Genomic DNA, 19,209 nt, shown 5'->3' on the forward strand with positions numbered 1-19,209 from the left:
TTAACATATGTAATCTTCCTTGATCCTCAAAACAACCCTGTAGGGTAGATGTTTTTATTCTCTCCAGTTTACACATGAGAAAACTGAAGCTAAGAAAGATTAAGTGCTTTGCCCAGGTTCACACAGGTAGTATGTATCTTGAGGTAGAATCTGAACTCAGGCCTTTCAGATTCCAGCACTCTACCTGTAATTCCACTTAACAAATGATTTCCTTCAGAAACCTGGACTACCTTCTTCCACAAAGACACAAATTCAGTCCAGAAAAAATGAAAACAATCTTAAAGTGAAATAGTACTGAGGTATACATATAGGGAACCTGTGTGGCTAAGGCAACTCAAAATCCTCAGATGGAAGGGTCTTGATATCATTTTTTCCCCTTTGGAAAGTCTTCGTGAAGTTCACTATGGGGTAGAAAGTCAGTGTCCATGATGTGTGACTCACTGCCCCCTCCTGATAACCTGGGCTGACTCCCTGCAGGTGTGGTTTCTCCACCTGATGAGTGACTCAGTGGGGCTTACTCCTCCCAGGTTCTGCTGTCTCCGCTGGAAAGGTCAATCAGCTGCTCTGATTGAACAACTGGCCTGCTGCTGCTGTCCTGGCTCAGGCCTGGGGCCCTCAAGATATGTGGTATCTCTGCAAGATGAGTCATTCCCCTGCCCTCGCTGGGATCAGGATACAAATTGCCTCCATAGTTTTGTTCCCAGCCAGAGGAGCCCAGGGGGAATCTGGGAAGTGGAAATGGTTGATCACCATAAATAAGTGTGGGTCTTTTACTGAACTAACTAGATCTGAACCTGGAAGAACTGCCAAATTGGAGAAGCCAGACTTCTATTGTGGGCCTGGAGGTGATAGACTTCAGAGGTGAGGCCCTTAGGGATTCAAAGAGGAGAGGCCAGTGTCCTTGCTGAAAAGACACACTGGACCATTCCAGTTGAAATGAGCACAGTAATCTAGAAGAGAATAGAGGTGAGAGATCCCATTTGTATCCTGATGCAGGTGCATTGTCTTTACTGGACCTTTCATATGTAATTGAGCTATTCAAGCCTTAAGATGTAGAATGCTTTGTTACTTCTGGAAGGGCTTCCTCTTTACATTTCAAAGTTTTTGTCTTTTTCCCTAAAGACCTTCAGTTTTGTTCAAAGCTAAAGAGAGGTGCTCATAATAAACAGGTCAGCTGTGGCTGTTGTTTATTTAAACTTGGAAAGAGTTCCACAGAAATGTCCCAGGTATCTGGGCATGGCACTGTGCGATTTGAGAGTTATGGACATTGTTGTTCATCCTTCCTTCTCAAAGAGGACCATGACACCGGGGAGGTGATGCCATGAAATGGGAATGAATTGGGTTTAAGTGAGGACGGTTGCGCAAAGTCACCAACCTCACTTTCTCCTCCAGAGCCATCTGGTCTGGGGTGGCATACCTGTTGGCTTTGAAGATGACCCAAAACTAAAAGGGATGGGTGGCCCAGTGGGTGATAAATGGCAGATCCAAAAAGGTCCTGATGGGTCAGAACTGTTGTCTGGTTCCAATAAGAGGAAGCCTGATAAAGGTAAATATGAAGTCATACTCTAGGATTCCAAAAAACAACTTGGCAGGTACAAGATGAGGGAGCCATGGTTAGACAGCTGTTATGGAAAAGATCTGAGTTGATTTTATTTGTCTGTTTCTTTGCAGTTGACAGAAAAAGAAAAAAAAGCAGATTTAAACTTTATGTTAGAAAGAATTCCTAACAATTAGTTTTTGTTGTTCAGTCGTTTTAGTTATGTCCAACTCTCTGTGGCCTTTTTAGGGTTTTCTTGGAAAAGATACTGTAGTGGTTTGCCACTTCCTTCTCCAGCTCATTTTACAGATGAGAAAACTGAGGCAAACAGGGTTAAATGACTTGCCCAGGGTCACTCAGATTGTGAGAGTCTGAGGCTGGATTTGAACTCAGGAAGAGGAGTCTTCCTTACTCCATGCCCAGCTCTCTATTCACTTCAACAACTAGCTGCCCTTACAACTAATTATACACTTATAAAACAGGGATGACTCAGAGGATAGTGAATTTTCCCCTCCTGGTGGACTTCAAAAATGAATGGACAGCCCTTTGTATAGTATGTGGTAAAGGGAATTCTTGTGCAGGAAAGAATTGACAAAATTGCTGGGAAAATTGGAACACTAACGCATTGTTGGTAGAGTTGTGAACTGATCTAACCATTCTGGAGACCATTTTGGAACTATGCCCAAAGGGCTATAAAACTGTGCCTATCCTTTGATCAGCAATACCACTGCTAGGTCTGTATCCCAAAGAGATCATAAAAAGAGGGGGAAGGACCCATATGTACAAAAATATATTTAGCAGCTCTTTCTGTGGTGGCCAAGAATTGGAAATTGAGGGGATGCCCATCAATTGGGGAATGGCTGAACAAGTTGTGGCATATGAATGTATGGAATACTATTGTGCTATAAGGAATGATGAGCAGGGAGACTTCAGAAAAACCTGGAAAGACTTATATGGACTGATGCTGAGTGAAGTGAGCAGAACCAGGAGAACGTTGTATACAGCAACAGCCATATTGTTCGATGACCAACTTTAATAGACTTAGCTCTTCTCAGCAATGCAATGACCTAAGGTAACTCCAAGATACTCAAGATAGAAAATGCTGTCTGTATCCAGAGACAGAACTATGGAGGCTGAACGTAGATTGAAGCATACTATTTTATCTTTTTTGGTGGTTTGTTTTGTAATGTATCTTTGCACATAATAGGAAAAAGTAAAATACTATTCAGTGGGAAAAAATTGCTCCTGAGATACGTAGATTCTACATTCTCAGACGCTTACTAGCTCTGAGGCGAACAGGTCACCTTAGCTGTCCCAGTCTCATTTTCTTCCATGGGAAAATGGTTGCCTCATGGGCTTGCAAAAGCCTTAAGAAAACCTAGAAGCGTGAATGATCGTCATGAACAGTAGGGGCTTTGGAGGTTGGAGGGCTGAGTAGATGGCGCTGGTGCCCAATGTTGCTAGGGCCAGCTCTGCTCTTTCCTTCTAGTCTTCAGGAGGGAAGGGGAGCTTGGGGGCCAAATCCAGCCTTTTTACACAGGGAGATGTCATTGAGATGGGTCAACTCTGGGACTCAGACCCTCCATTCCCACGCACTGAGTTTGGAGTGAGCCAGGCTCATAAGGGAACGGGACCTGCGAGCAGACAATTCCTTTCTGGTCATATAAAAGTGCCAGCTGATCATTGTGTGTCCCTAGGCAGGAGATTTATTTAACTTTGCTTTAGTGGGGCACTATAAATGTTATCATATTCCTGGCTATAAAGTTTTGCAGGTCCTTTAAAGAAAAAGAAGAAAAAAACCCAGCCTTTTAATTCAGTTCACTGACTGCTGGCTACAGCAAATTCCCGAGCTGATAATGTGTGATGGATCAGTAGAGGTATCTCTTAAACAGCCAGGCTTAATCTGAGTGAGGCGCCCTTGGACTTGGATTTCCTTCCCTTTATTTCCTTCTACCCCCATGGCCTCACCTGACTATAAACCCTTCATTTCATGGGGCTTTGGGAAAGAGGATCAGTGGAGCACAGCTCTAGAGCTGGACTACAGAGACCACCTGGTCCGACCTCTTTTTACAGCTGAGGAAATTGAGGCCCAGTAAGGTAACAAATCAGTCAGGATTTGAACCCAGTGCTTTTTCCAGTGCCCCTTCCTTCTTTCCATCTAGGCCACACTGCTTCCTAACACTGAGAATATTTTAAAAAATAAAACATTCTGAATCTTTAGATGTTTTCATTGAATCCCATAGATTTTTTTTTCCATCCAGTTCTCCATCCAGGGCAAAACCTTGAAGTCACAGAAATGCAGATTTTCAGAGCTGAAAGGAAGGATACAAGCATTTATTAAGCACCTACTATGTGCCAAGCACTGTACTAAGCACTTCCTACATATTCTCTCATTTCTTCCTCACAACAACCCTGGTAGGTAGATGCTGTTATTATCCCATTTTACAGTTGAGGAAACAGGTTAAGCGACTTGCCCACAGTAACACAGCTAATAAGTGTCTGAGGTCATTCAGAAGTCATAGGATATATAAAGGAGGGTCAAAGTAGCTAGGCATATTTATAAGAGGAAAACTAGGATCCAGAGAGAGGAAATCAAGGTTGCTCATCCACTTTTCGTGTCTATTTTTCACCCAATTCTCACCTGTAGCTTCAAGAAGCTGTAGCACGCACAGTGGCCACATCCCAGTAAACCGTCTCAGCAGACGTACTTAAACCAGGCTGAAGGTAATCAACAAGCCACAGAACCATTGGTGAGTTAGAAGGATGTCTACCAGAAGCACGTGAAGACTTCCACTGGCAGAATGGGCCGATGAGAATAGTTTGTCCCAACGGCCATGAAGGTGGATGAAGCAGGTACTGTGGAGTCCTTAGAACTTGGTCAGACATCGAAGACACCAAGATGCCAAGAAGATGCCATCAAAGCCCAGACCATCATCAGTCATCTTGACTTTTGTCTTGTCACTGGACTTGGTTGACTCTGGGAGAGTGAGGCTGACAAGACTTTGTGCAACTTTGCCCCACTTAAATCCAATTCACGTGGAAGTCAAGACATCACCCTGTGATGTCATTAGTCCTCTTCAAAATGAAGGATGAACAACAATAATAAAAATGACAATTCTACTGAAGTTAATTTACTTATTCAGTGCCATCTAATCAAAATGCCAAAGAATTATTTTCTAGAGCCAGAAAAAAAATAGTAGCAAATTTCATCTGGAAGAATGAAAGGTCAAGAATATCAAGGGAATCAATGAAAACGAATGTGAAGGAAGGTGGCCTAGCTGTACCAGATTTCAAATTGTATTACAAAGAGATAATCATCAAAACAATCAGATGCTGGCTAAGAAACAGAGTGGTGACTCAGTGGAATAGCTTAGGTATACAATATAAAGTAATAAATGACCGCAGTAATCTAGTGTTTGATAAAAACCAAAGATGCAAGTTTTGGGGGACAAGAACTCACTATTTGACAAAAACTTCTGGGAAAACTAGAAAGCATTTTGGCAGAAACTAGGTGTAGACCAACATGTCACAGCATATACCAAGATAAGATCAAAATGGGTACATGATTTAGACACAAAGGGTGATACCATAAGCAAATTAGTGGAGCATGGAAAATTTCACCTGTCATAGATGTGGATAAAGGAAGAATTTATGACCAAGCAAGATATAGCATTTTAGGATGTAAAATGGATAAATTTGATTAGATTAAATGAAAAACGTTTTGCACAAATAAATCCAACGCAGCAAAGGAAGAAAAGTATTAGATTAGAAGGAAAAGCAGAAATTGGGGGGGGTGATTTTACAGCAAGTTTTTCTGATAAAGGCCTCATTTCTAAACTATATAGGGAAGTGAGTCAAATTTATAAAAATAAGAGCCATTCCCCAATTGATGAATGATCAAAAGATATGAACAGGCAGTTTTCAGCAGAAGAAATCAAAGCTACCTATAGTCATATTTTTTAAAATGCTCTAAATCACTATTGATTAGAGACATACTAAAATAACTCTGAGGTATGACCAAATACCTATCAGATTAGCTAATATGACAGAAAAGGAAAATGACAAATGTTGGAGGAGATGTAGAAAAATTGGGACACAAATATGCTGTTGGTGGAGTTGTAAACTAACCCAACCATTCTGGAGAGCAATTTGGAACTATGACCAAAGGGCTATAAAACTGAGCATACCTTTTGACCCAGAAATACCACTACTGGGTCTTTATCCCAAAGAGATAAAAGAAAAAGGGAAAGGACCTATATGTACAAAATACTTGTAGCAGCCCTTTTTATGGTGGCAAAGGATTGGAAATTTAGAGGATGCCTATGAACTTGGAAATGATTAAACAAGTTATGGTGTATGATTATGATGGAATACTACTGTGCTATGAGAAATGACGAGTAGAATAATTTCAGAAAAACCAGGTAAGTCTTACATGAACTGACACAAAGAGAAGTGAGCAGAACCAGGAGAACATTGTACACAGTAACAGCAACAGTGTACCATGATCAACTATGAATGACAGCTATTCTCAGTAATAAAATGATTCAAGACAATTCTGAAGAACTTATGATGAAAAATGCTATCCATCCCCAGAGAAAGAACTGATGGAGACTGAATGCAGGGTGAAGCACGCTTTTTTGCTTTCTTTATTTTTCTTGGGTTTTTACAGTCTGTGGTTTTTTTTTTTTTTGCAATGTGGCTGATATAGAAATATGTTTTGCATGACTTCACTCATATAATCTATATCAAATTGTTTGCCTTCTCAAGGAGATGTGAGGGAAGGGAAGGAGAAAGAGAATTTGGAGCTCAAAATTTTAAAAAAAGAATGTTAAAAATTTACATATAATTGAGAAAAAATTAAATTGAATTAAAAAAATAAGCCTTTTTGTCTTGGCATTCAAATGAGACAATATTTGTAAAGCACTTGGCACAGTACCTGCAACATAGTAGGACCTTAATAAATGCGTGTTCCCTTTCCTTCTTCCTCCCAGCCTCTAGTACTATATCTGGCCATAGCAGGTTAGTCAACAAACAAATATTAAGCATTTACCATGTGCCAGGAAGTGTGGCTAAGCAACTGAGGATACAGAAAAAAGGGAAGTGCTGATAAATGCTTGTGGGGTAATTGATGGATAGAATGTAAGCTCTTTGAGGGGAGTTCATGGTTCATTTTAGTTTTTGTATTCCCAGTGCCCAGCACAAAATAGGTGCTTAATAATTGCTGCTGATTAATTTATATGAATCTATAAAACAGAAAGGATTCTGACAGTATTTGTTCCCAATCTCAAATTTCAACTCAAATCAGGGTTACAATAACAATAACTCATACTTCTATAGGGCTTTAATATTTGCAAAGAACTTTACCTAGACAACTCCATTTGATCGGAAGGTTCCCATGATCATAGATTTAGAGGTAGAGCTCAACTGAGGTTGAGGGAAAGGCAATGACTTGTCCAGGATCACACAAGCAATATGTGTGGGATTTGAACCCAAGTCTTCTGACTCCAAATTTGGCTATTTTTTTTAACCACGTGCCATGCTGTCAAGGGTCACAAAAGAGACACAAATGGTGGAAAAAGGGAAGACAAGAAGAATATTTTGGTGAGGAGATCAGTGAGTATGAGAGTCTATCTCCAAAGCCAGCCTTTCTAGAAGACACAGACCACCTTCTACCAAGATGATTCCCCACATTGGACTCTAGAACAACTCATTACCACCTTCACTCCTTGGCTATGCTCAGGAGGAGCTGGGAACCACACTGAGGTGGTGCAGGGAATGGGAGGGGAGCAAGAACACCCATAGTTTTCTTAAATAAGAGAAGACCATTTTATTTCCTGGCCATCAGAGACCACAGACTGTGACTGTGAAGAGAGCTTGCTGTCACTATTCTTATTTAGTCATTCAGTCAGGTCCGACTCTCCGTGACCCCATTTGGGGTTTTCTTGGCAAAGGTACTGGAGTGTTTTCCCATTTCCTTCTCCAGCTTATTTGACAGATGAGGAAACTGAGGCAAACAGGGTGAAGTGACTTGACCAGAGTCACACAGCTAGTAAGTGTCTGAGGCCAGATATGAACTCATGAAGATGAGTCTTCTTGATTCCAGGCCTGGCGCTCTATCCACTGCAACAGGAAGAGGCCTTAAAATGACCTAATCCTTTCTTTGTATTCCCATTGTTTAGCATAGTAAGTTATTTAACCCTGTTTGCCTCAGTTTCCTCATCTGTAAAATAGGCTGGAGAAGGAAATGACAAACCATTCCAATATCTTTGCCAAGAAAACTCCAAATGAGGTCATAAAGAGTTAGACACAACTGAAAACAACTCAAAAAAAAAAAAACCCACTCTGGCTCAGCCTGAAAGGACACTAGTAATTTGAAGAAGTAGAGATAAAGAAGAGCATTCCAGGTATGGGAAAGATCCTCCAAGATGCTTGTGGCCAGGTGTGATACCCTCCCCACTTCCTCCCAGAGGGTTCCTCTCTCCACTTATCATGAATGCTAAAGCACAAGACAGCCTTAGGACCCCACAGCAATTCTCTCCAGCCAATGTAATGAAAAACTTAATTGCATAATCATTCTACATAAATAGATTTTATATGAGCTCCCCTTTTGGTGGGAGGTGGGGCAAGGATTTATCACTTTGAATGTAATAATGGCTTACCCAAAGCACCCAGCAGGTGGGTCCGAGCAGGCCAGAGCCTGCTATAGGAAGCTATGGATTCATTGAGAGGAGTCCTGTAGCCTCAGCATCTCATGATGGCCTGAAAAATGGGAGTCAGAAGATGGCACCAGTAATATTGAGACCTTCTGGTTAAGAAGGGACTCTGGGACTCAGTTTGTGGAATGGTATGGGGCAGGGATGTCAGGATGCAAGATGAATTGTGAGGTCACCTAATGCAATGAAATTAATTGTGATGGACTTGGTGGTGAATATGAAACCTAGACTGTAAGAAGAATCAGTTCTAGCTTCATGTGAGTAATTTAACAGCATCTGATGCACAAAAGTTTGACCTCACAAAAACAGGGCTGCAGGGGAGGGAACAGAACCTACTCACCGAGCAATACAGTAGGTATGTACATGTGTATGTATGTATATGTACGTGTATATATATGCAGGTATATGTGCATACACATGCATACATATATTATATATACAATAGATACATTATGTATACACATACATATATTATATATACACACACATACATACATTATATACACACAATACACATGCAACATTATGTATACACCCACATGTATATTATATATACACACATACATATAACATATTACATATACATAATACACATGCTATGTTATGTATATATACATATGCATATAATACATTATATATGCATATCATATATTATATATACACAATATATAATACATTATATATACTCACATGCATATTATATATACGTCTACATACATGTAATTTATTATATATGCATGTAATATATTATGCATATATAATACATGTAATATATTGTATATATACCCATATGCATATATTACATATACACACATAAAAGTATGCACATACACACACACACACATATGTGTGTGTGTGTTTCGGTTTGGGTTTTTTGCTTTTGAAAAAACAAAACCTTTGCACTACAAGGTCACTTTAAATAGCGAGCTCTCCCATTTAAAATATGACTCTGTTTCCACCAGGATTGAAACCAAGTGAGCCATAAACCTGAATGAATCATGGTAATTTGCTGCAGCCCAAACTGAACCAGACCCAGTGTGATTTTTTTTATCTTTTACTGAACCACAAAGGTTTAAAAAAAAAACAGTGGGCCAATTCAAACTGGAACTAATAAATCTATATGTTTTCAAAAACTATCGAACCACAGAAAAACCAGATCCAAATAGTCTTTGAAATAAACCTGAAATGAACTGATATTTCATTCGACACAAGTCCTTGATTTACGTACTGCATGGTGTGAAATTGACTTACACAATTTTCCAGGAACGTGTCTATTGCATAAAAAGAGGAATACCCATACTCCACATCAAGGTTAACACATGCCCTATCCATGTTTGAGTTTCTGACATTCAAGAGAATTGGGTTTGTGGAGTTGTTACATGGTAAGAGAATTAGCCTTCCTCAGATTGGCCCCAGAGGACAGAAGGAAGGACTGCAGGAGAAGGTGGCAAAGGAACAGGTTAGGTTTAATGTTAGGGAAACCTAGAGTTGTCCCAACATGAAGTGAGCTACCCCAGGAGGTAATGAGCTCCCCATCACTGGAGGTCTTGGAGGGGAAGCTGTATGCCCACTTGTCGATGACATTGTAGAAGGGACTCCTGTCCCAGATATTATTGGACAAGACAGCTTCTGAGATTCCCCCCTCACTCTGAGAAACTATACCAAAATGAAAGCTTTAGACAACACAACTTCTAAAGTCGTTTATTAAAGAGAGTGCATGTAGTGCTAATGATATTCACCAGCTGGACTATATCTGAATTTAATTCTGTAACAGCAAGCAACATTCATGAATTTTTTTTTAGTCTTTCCTAGTCTACTTTGTGAGACTTATTAAATCCACACACACTTACTAGAGTCTGTTTTTAAAGCCTTATCCAATTTCTAAGACAGATGTTTGGAAGAAGAATAAATAGTGACCTACTATACATCTGTCACTGAGGGGTTTGCCCACTTTCCCAAACATTCTTTGGAAATCACTTAGAATAATTGATTTTTAGAGATGTAAGATCATCAGAGTCCAAGAGGTCTGCACATTGCTTGTGTCCTGGCAGTGTGGTGAAGTCTCTAGCTCCTGCCTCATGCTGGGGTCCTCTCCTCACAACATCGATGTTTAGCCTTCCAGCTCAATTCCTAGAAGATGCCCCGTCTTGTCCTCCTCTGCTGAGTTCTTTCACTCGTGGCCCATTAATCGTACCCAATCGTGATCCACTGGCCCCTTCCCCGCAGAGCCCAGTGTCCTGACAGGTTGTGTAAACAAGGTGATAAGTGAGATATGGAGTTCTTCCTAAGAATTCTGGCACAGGTGATGTTGTATAGTAACTGCCTGTATCCCTGTGTCATGCAAAACACCTGGGATTTCACATCTTGTTTTTATTCTTACTTTTCTTATGTTAATGGGGAAAGCCCTAAAATAAATAAAGAGAAGTTATTAACAAGTGTAGGTAGGATGTGAATGAATGCAGGGGAATGGAGGGTGGGGGTAGAGCTAATCAGAATTCCTCTTTCCTTCCGATTTCCCTCCAAGGCTTTAAAGGGGAAGGTGTGACGGAGGTAGGAGGAGGGGAGAGTCTTCAATAATCTACCTCTTGTGAAATCAGCTCTCCAAACTGTGAGATGTGTTTTCCTACCAAAGCCGTGTTGTCTTTGTATAAACCCTCATCAAACAAGCCCTGAGACAGAAGTACCGGATCATCCAATGTTAGAGCTGGAAGGGATAGCGAAGGGAATTTGGCCCAGGTCCCCCATTTTGTATTCTAGAGGCAGCATGATTTAGCAACAGGCTTGGGGGTGGGGCAGAGCCACATATGGGCCAGGGGCTTGATCCATAGCTCATGGGAAAGGAGTGGGTGTTTAGGCCAATTTTGTCCTGCTTCATTTTGCTGATATACACTGCTCAGATCCACCAATCAAGCTGCATAAACTTCAGCAGTGTAGTTGGGGAGAGAGCCAGGGAAGCGAATGACAGGTGAGGCTCTGGGAAACCTGGTGGGCCTGGGCCCTAGTGGTTGGTGCTTGGTGATTTTTTCCTCCTCTGCCTTCCTTGCATTCCTGGTAGAAGGGAAATTTCTAAGGAGGGATACCTGAAATTTGGGAACAAGACCAGAGGTCATTTTGGCTGGAACCCAGAATGGCTAAACGAGAGTAATAGGATGCCGGACTGGAAAGGCATTTGAAGTTATATTGTAGCAGCCTTCAATGACACACTGAGGAATTGTATTTAACCCTAGTGTCAACAAGAAAGTACTGAAGGTGTTTGAGCAAGGTATGGCCTAGCCCTACCTATGCCTTAGGAAGATTATTTTGACTGCTGTACAGAGGCTGGAAGGAAGAGAGGAGGGAAGAGAAGCTGAGAGACATTTGTAATGGTCTAGCCTAAAGGTGGCAGCTAGGTGGTACAGTAGATAGAGTGCCAGGCCTGGAGTCAGGAAGATCTATCTTTCTGACTTCAAATCTGGCCTCAGACACTCACTAACTGTGTGACCCTGGGCAAGTCACTTAACCCTGTTTGCCTCAGTTTCGTCATCTATAAAATGAGCTGGAGAAGGAAATGGCAAACCAGTCCAGTACCTTTGTCAAGAAAACCCTAAATGGGGTTGCCAAAAGTCAGACATGACTGAAACTTCTAAACAACAACAGGAAAAAAATTAATAGGCTTAGAGCTTAAGGACTATTGACTCCAACCCCTTTATTTTACAGATGAGGAAATGGAGGTAAAGAGAAGTTAAGTAACTTGTCCAGGGTCATATGGCAAATAAGTGTCTGAGGAAGATCTTGAACTCAGGTCTTCCTGACTCTAGGTCCAGTGCCCTATGAACTGTGCTATGCTGCTTCTTATATGATAAAGGATTGATCTAAGGGGGTAGCCATGGAAGTAGAGAAAGGGGGACGGGTTTGAGAAAAATTGTGGAGGATGAATTGAAAGGATTTGGCAGTTGGGATATGAGATGATGAGGGAGAAGGAAGAGAAAAAGGTGACTCCAAGTTGGCAAACCTTGTGTGTTAATACAAATGGTGTCAGTATGGTTATGGTGTCAAAGAAATGGGGAAGGTGGGAAGAAGGATGAGTTTAGGTAAAAAGATGGAGTATCATTTGGGACACGTTGAGTCCAAGATGGCAATTTGACATACAGAACTCATCCATCATGCAGCTGGTAACATAGGTTTGGAATTTTAGAGAGAGGCTAGGGCTGGGTGTGAAGATTTGATAGTAGGGCTTATCTTCGAACCCATGGGAATAAATGAAATCAACAATGGATAGAATGGTAGAAAAAAAGGGAAGTGGGCCCAGCACAAGAGAACTGAGAGATGCTCATGCTCAGGAAGTGAGATATGGAGGATGTTATAGGTAGCCTACCCAGGGGGAGGCTGGGCACTCTGCAAAAGACAGCTTTGACATACAGAGAGACATAAGCACTGATTGGCCAAGAGACTTGTGGGACAGGGATGTAGAGAAGGACGGAGAGATGGGAAGAGGGGGAAAGGAAGACGAGGGGAAGTTAAGCTAGTCGAGATTAAATTAACTATTACTGAGGCAGAACTACTCCCTCCCTACAGCAAAGTGACTTTTAGCCTGAACTACAATAATGAATTGTACCTTTAGATGACGTGTGATAGATATGACTCCAAGCCCCACGCTCATGTTGATGATAGGAGAACAAGCACGTGATTACCCAGCCCCAACCATCCTCTGAATCCCCACCAAATTGGAACTTCATTCTCCTGGAGGCCTGGAGTGGGGTGTTGCAGACCCATCTACATGTAGGCCACCAGCCCTTTGTTTTGGGGCCCATCACCCTCACCCAGAGGGATTAAGAGGAACAGTCAGTGTTTTAAGAGCAGATCCACGAGAGTTTGGGGTTATAAAAAAAAAAAAAACTAGAGTAGAGACAGTGCCCAGGAAGAAGTGGTGGCCAGTGAGGAAAAAGGCTTCAGAAAGGCCAAGGAAAATGAGGGCTGAGGATAGGTCAGGACATTTGGCAGCTTCAAGAGCCAATGGAACATCCACTATGACTGAAGTGAGCAGTAGGACTTGAAGCCAGCTTGCAGAGAGGTTTATTTGGAAAATAATCCACTATTTAATTGAATTTAACTGCTTTGTTTGCTCAGCTTGGTTTAGGTGTGCAGATACAGCCATCGACTTCAGGAAGGTAGCTAAGAACAGAAGGTTTTCCCAAAGGAGCGTGTGGCTTCTCCTCCGATGGAGGTCTTTAGAAATAGGACTGGCTTCTTTGCATCTGGAAGGGCTCCAGGGATAAAGTGGGCTAGATGAGATGTCAGGAATCTTTAAAACATGGCTCTAACCCTTTTCCTTCTGTGTGGCTGGGTTGGGGAGCCATACTACCCTTTTAAAAGGAGGGTGGTAAAAAAAATATTGAGGCAGTAGTCAAACAGTAAGCCCAGGACCAAGGAGGGGGCAGGAAAACAAAAAAAAAAACCCTCATGCCAGGATGGTGGAAGACCACCAGGGATGGAAATTGACTACCCAGTGGGAGGAAATGCACTGCTCCAGATGTCAGCACCCTGGGGTAAAGCCACTGTGGCCCCACCCTAGTTACATAACTCCATTCATGACAATGGAAATTAGCCTGCCTGCTTCTGGTACATATTTGGGAGTGGGATGGTGGTTGCCCACAAATGAATCAGATAATCTCTCAGCGCTTCTTCTAGCCCTGTATTCTAAGTTCTATACTCCCAGCTGTTGCATGAGTATCTAATGAAGGGTCACATACAAGGAGGTGAGAATTTCGTATGCCCAAATCAGCATGTTGTTATTAGCTTTCAATGAGATGCTAAAGTCCAAGGAAAAGAACTAGGGTTGTCTTTTACAGCCTTATAAAACCTCACCAACACATAAGGAGACTGTTCTAGGAATGACTGTGGAGCCAGCCATTGCCACGAGAGTTAATGACCAGTTTCCATCTCCATCATAAACCCCAATTTTCAAAGGTTTACAGCTCAGATCTCTCAATTTTGCCTTGGGTCTTAGCTTCAGCACTTTTTTCAAGTCTCTCCCTAAAACAACCAAGATTGGCACATTCACTCATTCATTTATCCATAAGTTCAATTATATTAAATTCAAAAATCATTTACTAAACCCCAATTACATGCCAGATACCATGTTAGGCAATGGGGAAATAAAAATGAAACCGTCCCTGCCTTCAAGGGCTTGCCTTCTATTGGAGAAAAACAATACATGCACAGATAAATAAATTCAAAATAAATGCAAATTGAGAGGAGTGAAGAACTGGGGAAATTGAGACAAGGAGGTAGTACAGCACAGAGCTGAGGATGGAAGGCATTGTAGGCACAGGTGGACAGCCCATGAAAAGGTGCAGATGTAGAGCACCATAGATCACGGATGCAGAGCATCATAGCATCACAGCATCATAGATGTAGAGTCGGAAGGGACTTTAGAAAACCTGTGGTCCAATCCTCTCTTACAGATGAGCAAAGTTAAGTGGCCCAGCTAAGTGACTTATCCAACGTCATACAAACAGTAAGTTATCAGAGGCAACAGGGAACTACTAAAAGTTCACAAGGGAGGAAATGACAGGCCACACTTGTACTTTAGAAATGTCAATTTAGCAGCTACCTAAAGAATAGTTTGGAGATGGGAGAAGCTTGAGGAAGGGACACCAATTAGGAAGCCGATGTCCAAGGGAAAAGTGATAAGGAACTAAGTCAGGGTGGTTATATTGTGATGTTACATCAATTCAATAAGCATTTACAAAGTTAAGTGCTTGGGTGCCTGGCACTGTGCTAAATACTTAGGATAAGAAGACAGGCAAGAATAGTCTCTGCCCTCAGGGGGCTTAGAATCTAGTAGGTAAGACAACATTCAAACAACCACTTAAAACAAGCTATATACAGGATAAAGCAGAGGCTATCTCAGAGGGAAGGCATTAAAATTAAGGGGAGGAGAGAAAGGTAGCTTGCAAAAGATAGGATCTGAGCTGAGACTTCAAGGAAACTAGAAAAAGTAGGAGGCAGATATAAGGAAAGAGAGATTTCCAAGCACGAGGTGCAGCCAGTGAAAATGCACAGAGATTGTCTTGTTCAAAGAACATCTCACAGCCTATTGTCACGTGGGTTATCATAGAATCAGGAGCAGAGTGTAAGAAGACTGGAAAGGGGGGAAGGATCCAGATTACGAAGGGCTTTGAAAGATAAGATTTTATATTTGATCCTGCAGGCAATAGAGAACCACTGGTGTTTATTAAATAGGGGAGTGACATGGTCAGACGTGCTTCAGGAAAATCCCTTTGACAGGTGAGTGAAGGATGAACTGAAGTGGGAAAGTCTGAGGAATGAAAACCAACCAGCTAGCCATCGCACCTCCAGGAATGAGGCGAGGAGGGCCTGCGTTGGGGGGGGGGGAGCTGTAGCGTCAGAGGAGAACACAGAACATGGCAAAAAGGTAGGAAGGCAAAATCAACAGCACTTGGCAACAAATTAGATGAAAAAGAGTGAGGAGGCGAGGATGACAACTAGGCTGTGAGTCTGCGTGACTGAGAAGGTGGCGGTGCCCCCAACAGTAATGCAGAGATTACGACTTCAGGGAGAACACAATGAACTTCGTTTTGGACGTGTTGAGCTTAAGACGTCTACAAAACATATAATTCAAGATATCCAATAGATGGTTAGAAATGCCATCATGGGAGCAGCTAGGTGATGCAGTGGACAGAGCACTGGCCCTGAAGTCAGGAGGACCTGAGTTCAAATTCGGCCTCAGACCAAACACTTGACACTTACTTAGCTGTGTGACCCTAGGCAAGTCACTTAACCCCAATTGCCTAAAAGAAAAAAAAAATGCCATCATGGAGGTCACGAAAGATGTGGTATTATTGTTGTTGTTCAGTCATTTCAGTCATGTCTGACTCTCCATGGCCCCATTTGGGGTTTTCTTGCCAGAGATCCTGGAGGGGTTGGCCATTTCCTTCCCTAGCTCATTTGACAGATGAGGAAACTGAGGCAAACAGAGTGAAGTGACTTGCCCAAGGTCACTGTCTGAGGTCAGATTAGAACTCAGGAAGATGAGTCCTCCAAGCCCAGTGTTCCATCTACTGTACCACCTACTTTCCCTCTACAAACATACAGCTCAAGATATCCAATAGGCCGTTGGAGATGCCGGGGTGGAGGTCAAAATCATCTGCATCGAGATGGTCATTGATTCCATGGGAGCTGATGAAATCACCAAGGGAAATCGTATAGAGCAGCGGTATCAAACTCAAACAGAAAGGGATCCCTACTTGAGACATGTTGACTTAGAAAATCACAAGTGAGCATTCTCTATGTTGTATGGTATTTTTATTTGTTTTATTAAAGCCCAGAGAGATGAGTGTCAGGAAAAAGAAGGTGATCAGTAACGTCAAAAGTTTTGGGGGAGGTCAAGAAAGATGGGGATTCCAAAAAGGCTAAGAGATTCGGCAATTAGGAGATCGGATTTTGTGGCGATCTATTCGACAAGATTTTACAGCTGATAAGATATAGGGGGTGAGTGAGAGTGAAGAGCTAGGCCTGCAGATCTGAGAGATTAGAAGAATGACAAGCCCTTAGCAGATATAGAGAATTAGGAGAGTGGATAGAGCACTGGACCTGGAGTCGGGAAGACCTGAGGTTAAATCCAGCCTCAGATAATTACTAGCTGTGTGGCCCTGGGCAAGTCACTTCACCCTGTTTGCCTCAGTTTCCTCATCTGTAAAATGAGCTGGAGAAGGAAATGGCAAACCATTCCAGTATCTTTGCCAAGAAAATTCCATACGGGGTCATAGAGAGTCAGATACAACTGAACAGTTGAACAAGAAAAATTAATTTTATCTTAGATATGTTGAGTCTGAGACGCCAATGGGACATCCAGATGGAAATATCCAACAGGCAGCTGGAAATGACAGACTCCAGCTCCACAGAGAGGCTAGGGCTGGGTGTGTAGATATGAGTGTCACCTGCACAGAGATGCTAATTGGATGAGACTGCCAACCAATGAACAAGCATTATTAAGTACCTACTAGGTGCTAGGCGTTATGCTAGACCCTGGGACTGGGTCAAAAGTACGAAAGTGAGATAGTAGCCACCAAGATCCAGGATATAGAGAAGAGGACCCAGGACAGATACCTGGAGCACACGGGCACGTAGTGGGTGGTCATGAACAGTGACCCTGAAAAGAAGGCAGAAGAGGATCAGTCAGGAGGGGAAGAGGAGAACCAGGAGAGAGTAGTGTCATGGCAACCCAGGAAAAAGAAAGATAGAGGGGTCACCACCCGAGTCAGATGCTGCAGAGAGATCAAGAAGAACGAAGCCTGAAGAAAAGGGCATGGAACTTTGCGATAAAGAGATTGCTGGTGCCTTGAATGGAGAAAGTAGCTTCAGCCCGGCAGTGCTGTCTACACAACCCAGGCTTATTAAGCACCTAGTGTGCGCCTGCCCCAATGCTGAGCACTCTGAAAGAGAGCTACAAAAAGGCATGATGTGGTCCCTGACTCCCAAGCACCCGGCAGCCACAGGAGATGCATCCACTTGTAAGTAAAATATAAGCTAAGTGCCATATGAATAATGCATCTTCAAGCCAAATGCTTCTTCTGAGAGGCTTTACAAAGCCATTGTGTTTTCATTGTCTGACCAAGGATGCACTTGTTTTAAGTGCTGAGATGCTGTAGACACTTAGCCTTCTGTGAGAACTGAGCCGTTTGATTTAAAGAGATAAGCTGCTTTTTTTCCCCACAGCCAGAACAATGACAGAATATTTTAAGACTTGCCCACTCCAAGAGCTCATTGAGGAAATGGATGATGAGGAAGAGAGACAAGCAGACCATGTGGTAAGAATGAGAAATAACAGATGGATGGTCTGTGTGCAGCGTGGACACCCGGGGAATATTAAAAAACCCCGGGAGATGTTCTCCAGCGTATCAAGTGAGCCAGCGAGGAAGAGTGAGAGAGCATTGGATTTGGGGTCAGAGGGCTTGGGTTTGAATCTTGGCTCTGCTACTTGCTACCTGCATGACTTTGGGCAAGTCACTTTAATCCTCTGGGCCTCAGTTTCTTTATCTGTAAAACGAAGACTCAGGCCAGCTGGCCTCTCAGGTCCCTTCTAACTCTAAACCTATGGAGGAGTCATGGGAGAACACACGCATGCTGAGAAGTTGTGGATGGGTTGCTATCTGCACTGATGGACATCCATGGAATTATTTCACAGAAGTATTTGTAAGCCCACATCTGAAGGAAATTATATATTTGGGGAAGAATAGGAGCACTCGGGCATTGGGATGTAGTAGAAAGAAGACTGGTGATCAGTCTGGCTCAACCCAGAGCTGAGTTCTAGTCCTGACACTGCCATGAATTTGCTCAGTGACCTTGGGCAAGTCAGAGAATCATTTGGAGCCTCTGTGGAATGAAGGGGTTCGTTGGATTGTAGGTTCAGGGCTGGAAGGGAGCTTAAAGGCCAATTAGTTTCATCCCTTCATTTTATGTTTGAGGAAACTGATTCTCAGGGAGGATGATGGGATCACAAGTTTAGAGACTGATGCAATCTCAGAGACAATCCAGTCCAATCTCCATGCGTTACAGATATATACAAGGTCACAGGAAGTAAGTGGCAGACCTGGAACGTAGCTGTGGGTGTGGGTGTGTGTATCTAATTTCATGGGTGCATACATGCCTATGATCTGTGTTCTACATTTCCACAGATAACATGTTTGTGTATACACGCATATGATTTTACAAGCACAAATACGCATAGATTACTATATAAATACAGCCCTACATCAGATCGGCTCTCTTGGCCGCCACACCACATGAGTCAACAACTTGAGCTGGAGCCAGAAGAGCCAGAACATTAGGAAAAGCTCAGCTTCCAGGACGAGGCAGCACCAGGGCCCTCTGCCCCGTCCAGGGCACAACCAGAGGGGCATGGACAGTTCTGAGCACCAGGTCTAAGAGGGACACTGGTAACCTGACGATGCCCAG

This window comes from Phascolarctos cinereus, unplaced genomic scaffold, assembly GCF_003287225.1.
Source record: "Phascolarctos cinereus isolate Bilbo 61053 unplaced genomic scaffold, phaCin_HiC Scaffold_5;HRSCAF=322, whole genome shotgun sequence".
Taxonomy (NCBI): domain Eukaryota; kingdom Metazoa; phylum Chordata; class Mammalia; order Diprotodontia; family Phascolarctidae; genus Phascolarctos; species Phascolarctos cinereus.